A 10,745-nucleotide genomic window follows, 5' to 3' on the forward strand; every position below is an offset into this window, starting at 1 on the left:
GTCTTAAAGGGATGGACATGGTCAGAAACAATGCTCAGGTAGGCCGTGGCATTTAAACGATGCCCAATTGGCACTAAGGGGCCTAAAGTGTGCCAAGAAAACATCCCCCACACCATTACACCACCACCACCAGCCTGCACAGTGGTAACAAGGCATGATGGATCCATGTTCTCATTCTGTTTACGCCAAATTCTGACTCTACCATTTGAATGTCTCAACAGAAATCGAGACTCATCAGACCAGGCAACATTTTTCCAGTCTTCAACTGTCCAATTTTGGTGAGCTCGTGCAAATTGTAGCCTCTTTTTCCTATTTGTAGTGGAGATGAGTGGTACCCGGTGGAGATGAGTGGTACCCGGTATCCCAGTAACTGAGCAGATTGTGAAATACTCAGACCGGCCCGTCTGGCACCAACAACCATGCCACGCTCAAAATTGCTTAAATCACCTTTCTTTCCCATTCTGACATTCAGTTTGGAGTTCAGGAGATTGTCTTGACCAGGACCACACCCCTAAATGCATTGAAGCAACTGCCATGTGATTGGTTGATTAGATAATTGCATTAATGAGAAATTGAACAGGTGTTCCTAATAATCCTTTAGGTGAGTGTATATGGGCTACAAATTATGAAAAACAATGGCACTGTTGTATAAGAACTGATTTGAAAAGATTTCAAACAACTTTCAGCAGCAAATCTCATACCTGTGTTCATGGCTCAGTGGGCTAAGCTTGTACTGTATGCCTGTAATCATACAGTCTCCAGTTCAAACCCAGCCTATTTAGAACGTGAATAGCGATCTTCAGCTGAGAGCAATACTATACGCCCCCGATGCAGGTAAAACAAAGAAAGGTGACAAGGTTTGCTTTTTTGCCGATTTAACCTAATTTTAAAAACTTTAATACTTCCGACAATGGAAGTTTTGAAAATAAGACAGATTATGGATTTAGTCAGTGTTTTTTTCATGATTCTACATAATGATTTCAGCGAGATACAAACTGAAATACACAAGAAAGATACGCGGTCGACGATGCCCTCGTCCCCAGAGCGTTAATAATAGTGAATTATTTTATTTCTGTTAACTCTGCATAAGCACTGCATCATATTTATATGGTCACAATTTTTCATTCCATCTACCACTGTGAAAAGAATTTTATTGTTGCTACTTTTCTTGCGTTTCAAACTACCTTTCCAAAGTGATGGGTGTGGGGTGCAGTGACATTCCAGACTGATGGGCCATTGACTATGCAAACTACTACAGGTGTGGGGACACCTATCTCATCAATATTCATTGTGCAGGCCACTGACTTTCAGAAAAAGAGTGTCACTCTAGAGTTCTAACACTTTAGTAATCAAACCACATAAAATTTCAGAATGTCTCTTTCACCTGTGTAGCCAACCCCTGTGTCTATAAGCTTCAGAGGTCAAAAGTCTTGGCTAGAAATGTCTATAATGTGATTTTTTACAATTTCTCAGAATGTCTGAAAATAAGTTTTTGAAAAGCATATGTTTAAAGTTGATTTTAACAAAAAATAGAATAATAACATTCTAAGTGGTCTCAGATTATTGGTGCTGAGTTTGTGCGGAATAAAAGCAAATGTAACACTTTGGGGTAAATGTTTTTTAGATAGGTGAAATATTTTAAAATGTCAAGGCATGTCAGACTACCCCGAAAGTGGCTGAGAGGCCTCAGACTCCCAAGGGTTAACCCTCTGGAGTCTAGGGGTAGAGAACACCCTTTCACTGACTGGGGCATGATCACACATTTTATTCAATATCATACTTAATTCATGGCAAATAAATTATTTCGGTAACACTTTATAATAACAGTACATGAATTAGCATGTAATTAGTAATTTCTTCACTATGAACTAATGATGAACTAATGATGAGTTAAGACATGTATTAATCATGAACTAATGAAGAACTAACGTAACTACGACATGAGTCATATGAATTACAGCATGAATAGCACCACCTTAATTCATGTTAGTTCCTGCATGTTAGTTAATATATTAATTAACACTGCGGTAAACTAAATCAAACATGTTCTAAAAGAAAGATGGCACAATGCAAAATTGTTTAGAAATTTGTCACCTGCAGCTGTCACAAACATCAGTGAATGATTTCACCTAACTAATCCAACATACAGTGATGCATTCACAATTAAGAACAATTGTCTCATCCTGTTTTGAGTGATTCTACTGCTGCCGTCCTACAATAATGCATTCATTAAGCAGATGCAATTTTCCAATTTAAAATCAGTGTTAGCATAGAGATGCTGGTTATCGCTTTGGTTGTTATGGATCGGTTTACTGTCATTATATCATTATAATGCACTGAAGACAGATGTTTGTCTTCTGTTCTTGCTCTTCTTTTGAGCCACAATTGCCCCTTCAAAAAGTCAACTTTCCTCCTACCATTCAGTTCCTTCTTCATCCAAATGCAGCCACAGGACCTCTGCTCTTCTACTTCTTTACAAACCACCAAAAATCTTATTTACATGAGCTTATAAAACATGTATAATTGATATATTTTTTTAAATGTCAGGGTTAGGTTAGGGTTGGTTATTAAGTCATGACATAATGATGCATTAACAAGTCATGAATTCATGTTACTTTATAAGTAATTAATATTGAGTAAACAATTATGTGCCCCCCCAAGTAAAGTCATGACATAATGATGCATTAACAAGTCATGAATTCATGTTACTTTATACGTAATCAATAATGAGTTGGCAATAATGTGCCTTATTTTGCACCAGTATATCCAAAATGATTAGTTTAAATTACATACTCATCAGCATGTAAAAAAACCCCACAAAGCACAGAAATGAAAAGGTAAAACACACCTTTTATTTTACAAAGGTTTAAATGGCAGTGCACCTTTAATATACAACTTGCCTCTTGATTTTTCATAAAACTCAACCTAAAACATATGCAAAACTGAAATCAATATTTTAAAACTGTTTGAAGAATGGTCACTAATAACAGTAACATTACACAACTTTACAACTACGCATAACTTATTTATTTTTTTTAACAATATTAACAAAACATTGTTAGAATATTGAGGGAATAGTTCACCCAAAAATTAAACTTGTCATTTACTCACCCTCAAGTAGTTCCAAATCTGTATGAGATTTTTCTTCTGCTGAACACAAATGAAGCTGTTTGGAAGAATGTTCGCAACCAAGCAGATCTCGGCCCCCATTGATTACCATAGCATTTTTTCCTACTATGGCAGTCAGTGGTGCCCAAGATCTGCTTGGTTGCAAACATTCGTCCAAATAGCTTCCCTTGTGTTCAGCAGAAGAAAAATCTCATACAGATTTGGAACTACTTGAGGGTGAGTAAATGAAAAGTTTAATTTTTGGGTGAACTATCCCTTTAAGCAACAAGTATACCTCACTTCTTTGATATATCAAGAAGGGCACTGCTCTCTTTCAATTTTTTTATCATGTCTACATTAGGCTGAGCCAGGCACCTTGCAAGACAGACATCAGAAAATTTTTGGATGCTTTCTCCCATTTTAAAAGTGGCTCTCACTGCTTTGTATTCTTCGGGATTTGCAACTGCCAACTCAGCAATGGGGGCTTGCATGACAATTGTGTTTCTGTCAACATTAATTTTGTTGTACGCTTCAGCTTTAGTGAAGCCACCATTTACCAGGTGTAACACTTTGTGGTAGCGTTTGATGGAGTCTTCAGGGTTTTTTACTATAGGGGAAAGAAGGAAGAAGAATGTTGTACAAGTCCGATAAAGGTGAGAATTATTATATATATATATATATATATATAAAAAAACACTGCGCTAGTGTTTTTGGGATATTTTATTTTAATTAATTATTTTATTTATTTTTTTCTTACATACTGCGCCTTTAAAACCTTAATTTTCACTTCTGGTTGAACTATACCTTTTAATATTTTGGATTGAATAAACATACCTCTTCTAAAATCAACCCTCAGTTTCTTGGATTTTTTCTTGTTTCTTCGTTTTTTATCCTTTTTCTTCTTCTTTGTTCTTGGTTCGGAATCTGATGAATCTGAAGATTCTGAGGAATCAGAAGATTCATCACTGGACACCTTCTCCTTGGATGCAGCAGTATTGGATGAAGATGCAGACAGTGCCTGTCCAGGAGACATTACGGCTTCATGCCTCAGAAGTGCTATGACAAAGAACAATTTAAAATAAGTGTAGAACAAAACTACAGGTAAAGACTTTACCACATTTAATTTAGGAATAAGTTATTTAAATACAATTACTTCTAATTACAAGTTGTAACTTACGGACTGCCAGAATTGTTCTTAAAGTTCATGACCTTAATACTCACCATCCTCTAATCTTGCTCTGAGAAAATTTTTGTCATCTGTCAGGGAGTCAACTTTTTCCTGAAGATGAAGAATCTTCTGCTTTTGCATCTCTATTGTTAGTTTTGCTTTGTCAAGAGCAATCTGCAAAGTGGGTGCACCTAATAAAAGAGAAATCAGAAACATGCAACTTGGCTGAAAGCAGAATAAGAAAAATGTGGCCTACTTGAATTAGGCCTAAGTCAAAATACATAATTTACACCCTACACATTAACAGCCACATTTCTGTGAACCAAATTACACAAATGAAATATCTAAATTAACATTTCAATCCAGCAATTCTTTTCCCATTTTTTCTGTAATGTTTACATATTTCTTGCATAGCAATGTAGAAAAGGGTACAAACAAACCTCCTGTTTCACTGGTTTGCTGTATTGCAGGCTGAAGTCCTGAAACCAACAACAACATCAACAAAACAACTTAAAATACAGCATTTGAACAAAGAAACAGGCAGAGTTTAAAAGTTGGCATGAAACCGGCATTTCGATTAACTTCATTTCTGTATAGGGAAGAATGGCTTATGTCAGAAGCCAACCGTTTTCAATCCTCATAACCAGTCATTTAATTAATTTTTTTTTTTTTCCCATTGTAAAGATAAAAAAAGTCCTAAATTTTACTTTGTCTTTATGCAAACTGACCTGCGTATTTACATAATATTTATACTATTCATGTTGATATTTGTAATGGAAAATAGCTACATATACCAAAGTTATTAGAGCACATCTATGAGTTTGTTTTTTTTTTGCAAAACCAAAATATATAATCAAAATGTAATTCATTTAGAAAATGTGTACACAGTACGTATACTTTCACTTGAGTACACTTTAATATGGCAACACTTTATAATAATTGAGTACACTTTATAACTTAATTACAACTTTTCCCTCAAATTCCTAATTGGCTCCTTATCAATAGTTAGTAGTTAAGGTAGTTGTTAAGTTTAGGTATTGGGTAGGATTAGGGATGTAGCATAAGGTTATGTAGATAAGCCAACAATATGTGCTTAATTAGTCTAATAAATGGCTAATATTCAAGTGCATGCCAATAAGCAACTAGTTAAGTGACCCTAAAATATGTTAAATGTCAACTTTAATACTTTTTATACCCCAGCGCTTACAAGCTAAGTGACAAAACACTGTTTAATATCTCAGGAGAGACAAATACCAATGAATGAAACTTTATGGATGTATCAGTAATTATATTAAATGACTTACTTTCTGATGAGTTAGCTGTACTTTCAGTCTGAACATTCTTGCGTGCAGATACAACTATAGGGGGGAAGCAAGCATAGTTCAGTATTTAAAAAAAACACCTGAAAACATGTACATAAGCAGGGCTGCCAACTCACACATATGGCTTTGTCTCACACTCAATAGACTGCCCAACTAAACTTCACAACAATTTTACATCAATAATCCCTATGTTTTCACACTGCATTGTGGAGTAAACATTTCCATGCAGTGAAATGGTTTTGTGATTGACAACATTGATACCTTAAAATGCCCAATCCCCTGACCAGTGCCCTGACTTTTGAAGTAGAGAGCTGGCACAGTTAAAAATGCCTGTCTGTATTAGAAACTGTAGACAAACGAGGTGCATTGTTTATTGTAATGAATACTATATTATTTTTTCACTGTGTAGAGAATAAAAAAAAGCATATAATAAAGCATTTTGATTAATTTAAATACATAAAAAATGGCATGGTTTTACAGATAAAGCTTGAATTGATTAGGCCTTATTTCATTTAAGATTTTCAAGTAGCCTATCTTTTATAAACGTCCCTTAGAATAAAACATTAACGTTACTGGTGTGCAAAACAATGTTTTAAGATATGTCAGTGCGATCAGTTTTCAGCTAAAACTTGAGACTAGGCCTTGTCTGTGAAAACGCGACAATGACTTACCAAAATCTCACTCAAGCCAGGCCACTCAAGTTTGCAAGCCCGGCAAAAGTACATCAAACAACATGCATGTTACAAATACGTACCATATTTTTTATTTTTATAATACATACCATATTCACGTGAGCTGTACTTGCTTTGTGTGGTAATTTTCCTCCCACAACGCGTTGCCTTTCTCTTCTCATCCATCTTGCTCAAATTTGTTGATTGGCGCGAAGCTATGCTTAATTGTGCGGTTGGCGCCACCCCATCGTCCTCGTGGTCTAATGACATAGTTTGGATTTTTATTACTGTAATTCCACTTCTAAACCCTACGTGAAGCTCTGGTGGGTCTTGGATATCTTTACAGTTATCCCAGTTTGTATATACATCCAAAGATGGTGCAATACCATAAAGTTTTACTTGGGTTAATGTGTGTATTATGTTTAAGCCCTTGTGCATGATTGAAGCAGGTTCTTATCGCACCGGAAATAGGCGGGGCAATCTCTGTTGTTTTTAGCGCCACCTGACCTGAGTTTAATTACTGTAGTTAGCACCAATAGCTCTCTGGTCATGTTGCATTCAAAATTGCTGCTTTTCGCGATTCAGAAACCCACGACTAACAGGAAACGCAAGCTCATTAAATGGCTTCAAAGTAAAAAGTTACTAGCAAGGAGAGTAAAGTGCTCAAGATGTGGCCATAATATGACAATGGAGAGAAATAGAAGACATGTCGACGGTTTTCATTGGTAAGTTAAACAAATTACAGATTTGATTACATGATACACTGTTGATCTTTTTTTCCATGGATATTATAGGTCTACAACCTAAAAAAGTCCTTAAAAGTTTTAAATGTCGTAAATACGGTTTTCCTAATTAGCGTCTTAAAACGACTTAAATCTAGATTCGATAGGTCTTATTTGGGTGGTATTACCACGAAAAAAATTCCACAAATATCTGTCGATATCGATAAACGTCTTCTATATATAAATTTGAATCTGGCCGCAGATGAAAAACTTGGGTTGCCTAATATCACGCCGCCCCCACCTCCCCAGGCAGGTGAGTTTTTATTAGGGTTGGAGCTGAACTCTTCAGGGCTGCAGCTCTCCAGGACCGGGGTTCGCCACCCCGGCCTAGGAGATATTGTGTGTGTTTGAATAATATGGCGGCAAATCTATGCCATTAATAACCGAGCGCACCACTGATGCTGGCGCGTGACATGTTCTCTGCGCGCAATTCTCTTCATCTAAGTTTGAACAGTTTTCCCCTAAGTTAAATGTGTTGTCATTTGTGTAATGATAAGCTGTCAACAATGTTAATGATTTTATTAATATTAATTTATATTTGTTGCCTACAGAGCCTATGAGTTTCCTACATTACAATATAAAAAAAGATGCATCCAACAATCAGAATATTGCTTGGGGTGTAGGTTTTAAGCTTATATAATCGATAATTATCTGCATATGAAAACAATAGAGTAATAATAAAACATAAGTTTAATGTCTTCATTAAGATAGCTAAGTGTGCGTGTGTTTGGGTGTATTTCCTTTGCAGGTTTGGTCTTATATTTCATGTAAAGTGGTATTAAAAAGGTCTTAAAAAATCTTTAATATCTGACACCATGAATACATTCTCTCCACGCTGCAGTGTATCAGGCAGCTTTGCCACAAAGACTTTAATAGGTGGTTATAATAAAACAGGCTTTACTGTATATCTTGTTAAAAGTTTATATTTTACATGTTATCACGTTTGTATTTCATGTTACAGAAATAATGATACTTCTGAGAGTTAGGGAAAAGAAAAAATGTTATCAATGTGTGTTAAAAATACTTTTGTCTACATAACTGTGTTTTTTGTTATTTATCGTCATCACAGGATGTGCAGACATAAAAGTCATCGAGGCAAGAAAACCAGCCGATCAGTGCGAGCAGGGTCTCTCTTTGAGAGATCAAAACTCAGCTTGTCATCTTGGCTAATGTTCATTTACAGGTGAGTCTGTTACTGGACAGCTGAGAAGGTATAGTATAATATTACAATGCCTTTCAAAGTTCTTTGATTGTTTTAATTTTGACATCTCAGCTTTCCATCATCATTGAGTCATCATTGTGTACTTCACAGGTTCACTCAGGGGTTACGGATCAGACAAATTGATATGATGCAAGATGGCATTGCAAAAAGCTCCAAAACACTCTCTAAGATGGCTAGTATCATGAGGAATGTTTGCCACTGTGCTATGAAACGATTCAGAAGAAGACATGGACAGATGATTGGAAGTGCTCTGGAATTTGCCGTTCTTGATGAAAGTAACTTTCGTCATAAAAGAAAGGTAAATTTAGAACCTATAAGGCAAATTTGCTGACCACTATTATTGTCATTTGAACATTTCTAATTGGCATTTATTTGGTTTTGGAATGTCTGTGATGTCTTACTATTTCTTGTAACATATAAATAATGTACAAGCACACATCTGTTTTTCTCTCATCTGTTTTCTTTTATTCTAGAAATAACCAACTGAGTGTATATGTAAACCTTGTTTGTTTTGAAATTAAAATCAGCCACACTTGTATAAAGCTCCCCCAGACTTTCCTTTAATTTGTTACCCGTCTGTATGTGTAAACATGTTAAATGAATATAATGATAATGTAGTATTTCTTTTTTTTTTAATTACATATTTAACTTTTACAGTATGGACGAGGGAGAGCATCAACAACATGGAGGCGAAAGAAATGGGTGTTTGGCATTCTAGGTGTGAGGAATAAACACAGACACCCAATCTTGCGGCTTGTGAAAAGAAGATCAAGAGCACACCTCGTCCCCATAGTTGTGAAACATGTGCGTCCAGGCACTACCATTATTTCAGATGAGTGGAGAGCCTACAGGGGTGCTTTGGCCAGCATGGGCTACAGACATTTCACAGTAAACCATTCACAGTGGTTTGTAGACCCACACAGTGGAGCTCACTCACAACACATTGAAAGAGCGTGGCTGACATACAAAACGAACATATGGAGACTAAGAGGGAATAGGACAGAGAAGATGCTAAAAGAACACCTCTCACTCATAGAGTGGACTCACTGGCTTGGGGAAAAACATAAGCAGGGACCACTTGGGCGCATAATAAAAGACATTTGCCATCAATTTCCTGTTTAGAAGACAACATGCTGAACATTTGTATTTTGTGTAAGACATAAGTAAAATAAAGGTTAAGATACAAGTTACCTTAGCCTCTTGATTTAAAGTGCACTGCCATTTAAACCTTTGTAAAATAAAAGGTGTGTTTTACCTTTTCATTTCTGTGCTTTGTGGGGTTTTTTTACATGCTGATGAGTATGTAATTTAAACTAATCATTTTGGATATACTGGTGCAAAATAAGGCACATTATTGCCAACTAATTATTGATTACGTATAAAGTAACATGAATTCATGACTTGTTAATGCATCATTATGTCATGACTTTACTTGGGGGGGCACATAATTGTTTACTCAATATTAATTACTTATAAAGTAACATGAATTCATGACTTGTTAATGCATCATTATGTCATGACTTAATAACCTAACCCTGACATTTAAAAAAATATATCAATTATACATGTTTTATAAGCTCATGTAAATAAGATTTTTGGTGGTTTGTAAAGAAGTAGAAGAGCAGAGGTCCTGTGGCTGCATTTGGATGAAGAAGGAACTGAATGGTAGGAGGAAAGTTGACTTTTTGAAGGGGCAATTGTGGCTCAAAAGAAGAGCAAGAACAGAAGACAAACATCTGTCTTCAGTGCATTATAATGATATAATGACAGTAAACCGATCCATAACAACCAAAGCGATAACCAGCATCTCTATGCTAACACTGATTTTAAATTGGAAAATTGCATCTGCTTAATGAATGCATTATTGTAGGACGGCAGCAGTAGAATCACTCAAAACAGGATGAGACAATTGTTCTTAATTGTGAATGCATCACTGTATATTGGATTAGTTAGGTGAAATCATTCACTGATGTTTGTGACAGCTGCAGGTGACAAATTTCTAAACAATTTTGCATTGTGCCATCTTTCTTTTAGAACATGTTTGATTTAGTTTACCGCAGTGTTAATTAATATATTAACTAACATGCAGGAACTAACATGAATTAAGGTGGTGCTATTCATGCTGTAATTCATATGACTCATGTCGTAGTTACGTTAGTTCTTCATTAGTTCATGATTAATACATGTCTTAACTCATCATTAGTTCATCATTAGTTCATAGTGAAGAAATTACTAATTGCATGCTAATTCATGTACTGTTATTATAAAGTGTTACCATTATTTCTTATATATTTGTTTTGGCATAAAACTCATCTTAATCTTAGTGTACTTTGTAAATATGCCAGATTTATGTTAAGTTTGTAATTTGACATCAAAGTGTAGACATTGCAAAATGCAGTTTGGAACACTTGCAGAAACATTATAAAAGTATATAGTAAGCAAAAGTGGTAGTTCCAGATCCCAGATATCTGA

The 10,745-nt window shown here is 35.5% G+C and overlaps 2 long non-coding RNA genes across 2 annotated transcripts; one reads left to right on the forward strand and one right to left on the reverse strand.

The window, feature by feature from the left end:
• Window positions 1–3,152: 3,152 nt before the first annotated feature.
• LOC140578254 (uncharacterized) lies at window positions 3,153–7,020 on the reverse strand. Its single transcript, XR_011982352.1, has 6 exons — window positions 6,380–7,020; window positions 5,581–5,634; window positions 4,717–4,755; window positions 4,330–4,467; window positions 3,943–4,164; window positions 3,153–3,715 (listed from the first exon to the last, which is right to left on the reverse strand). It is a non-coding gene; the product is annotated as an uncharacterized lncRNA (long non-coding RNA).
• Window positions 7,021–8,114: 1,094 nt separating this feature from the next.
• On the forward strand, window positions 8,115–9,535 carry LOC140578255 (uncharacterized). Its single transcript, XR_011982353.1, has 3 exons — window positions 8,115–8,234; window positions 8,364–8,571; window positions 8,931–9,535. It is a non-coding gene; the product is annotated as an uncharacterized lncRNA (long non-coding RNA).
• Window positions 9,536–10,745: the final 1,210 nt, after the last annotated feature.

Source organism: Paramormyrops kingsleyae, chromosome 13, assembly GCF_048594095.1.
Source record: "Paramormyrops kingsleyae isolate MSU_618 chromosome 13, PKINGS_0.4, whole genome shotgun sequence".
NCBI classification, from domain to species: Eukaryota; Metazoa; Chordata; class Actinopteri; order Osteoglossiformes; family Mormyridae; genus Paramormyrops; species Paramormyrops kingsleyae.